Source organism: Elephantulus edwardii, unplaced genomic scaffold (genome assembly GCF_000299155.1).
Source record: "Elephantulus edwardii isolate Elephantulus edwardi_28Jun2011 unplaced genomic scaffold, EleEdw1.0 scaffold00009, whole genome shotgun sequence".
NCBI classification, from domain to species: domain Eukaryota; kingdom Metazoa; phylum Chordata; class Mammalia; order Macroscelidea; family Macroscelididae; genus Elephantulus; species Elephantulus edwardii.
Genome location: NW_006399759.1, coordinates 33,151,539 through 33,153,328, shown reverse-complemented (window position 1 = coordinate 33,153,328; position 1,790 = coordinate 33,151,539).

The window sequence follows — 1,790 nt, the reverse complement described above, 5'->3', positions numbered from 1 at the left end:
TCTTTGGAGGCAAGAATGATGAGGTTTCATCTCACATACTTTGGGCATGTTGCTAGGAGGGTTACTCCTTGAAGAAGGGCATCATGTTGTGAAGGGTGAAGGGTTGGCAAAGGAGAAGACCCTTGACCAGATTGATTGACACTGTGACTGCTGTTAATGGGCTCTTGTGTGTCAGGAAGTGTGAGGATAGCACAAGATGAAATAATATTCAGATGTTTTGTTCATTGGGTTGCTGTAAGACATACTTCACTCAATGGCACCTAACAACAGAAATAAGAACATATGTGAAATAACAGAAATAACAATATGATCAAATGTTAGAGGAATGATGTAGATGGATATAGTGCAGTATATAAGGGTAGTTATACACAAATCAATTGGAAAAAAGGGGGACGGAAATGGAAAAAAAAATTGTGTATCTTGGCCAGTGCTTACTGTGAAATATTAAAAGGGAAGATCTGCCCTCGAAATAAGCCTTTAGAATCTAGTAGGGACTATTGGAGGTTGGTCTTGAGATGGAGGGACACCCAGTAAATGAGGATATCTACATTTGAATGGATTTGCAGATCTGCATTCAAATTTTACTTGAAGATCCTCACATTCAAAAGAAGGGAGAGCAGTAAAGTAGAGAAGGAAAAATAGAAAAGGAGAGAAGAAATTGTTTTGGTTTTGTTTGGTTTGGTTTTTATAACTAGAACAAGTTGTTTGGCTTCTGAGGTAAGGTGAAGTTCGTGATCATCAGAACCCACTTCCATGACTCGAGCTTGGAGTACGCTCACTCATAGTGATCACCTGGATCCACAGAAGTGAATGTGAGAGAAATTCAACAATTTGAAAACAGGCTGAGGTTGGCCATGTTCATTCAGTGTTGCCCATCTAGCATGCATAGATGTGTGGATGAGCAGGGAAGGGAGGTTGGCTTGAGGAGCAGGGAGTTGAGAGGATCCTTGGCTTATGACTTGGCTTGGCCCATGTGGGGACTAGGGCTGAATGAGGAAACCAACAAGTCCGCAAGGCAGAGAGAAGCGTGGCCTCCTGAGTTCGTAGCTGATGCCCATTCAAACATAGTTATGGATGGCTAGAGATGAGTTGAACAGAACCCAGCCAGATGTAGAGGAGATGAGCCCTGCTGTCAGCAAATGTAGATTGCTACAACCTGATAGCTTGCTCTGAACTGGACTTTGCTTGTGGATGCAGATGCTCCAAGTTTCCAAGAAGAAAAGTGGATTCTTTAGCGAAAGGGACATGCTTATTCCTTCAGGTTACTGGTTTGATAGGGATGAGAAAATCAGAAATTGGCTGTCTGAAAGGTGCGTATTAGGACATGAGGTATTAAGTAGCTGGCTTACATATTTTTATGAAAGTTGGTGGTGGTGGGATGATTGTAAGGGAGAAAAGAATGCCGCAAAATAAATGGATGAAATATAATATAAATGAAAGACTGTATGGATTACAACATACATGCATGAAACATAATTAATGATAAAGCTATTAATTAAAAATATTTTTAGAAAAATTCACATTATCTTGACTGAATAATTATATTCTATTTCTAGCCTCTTAACTTCTCAAATAAAACCGATAGAATTGATTATAGTATGTGAGTTCTGTTCTGCATATGCAGAACAGATTATCTGGGAGGCTGGGCCCTATGAGGAGAAATGTGGGGTCAAGATTGGTGGACGATTTATCAACAATCTGTGTTATGCAGATGACACAACCCTGCTCGCTGAAACTGAAGAGGACCTGAAGCGCCTGCTGCAGAGTGCCAAGGACTGCAGCCTACAATA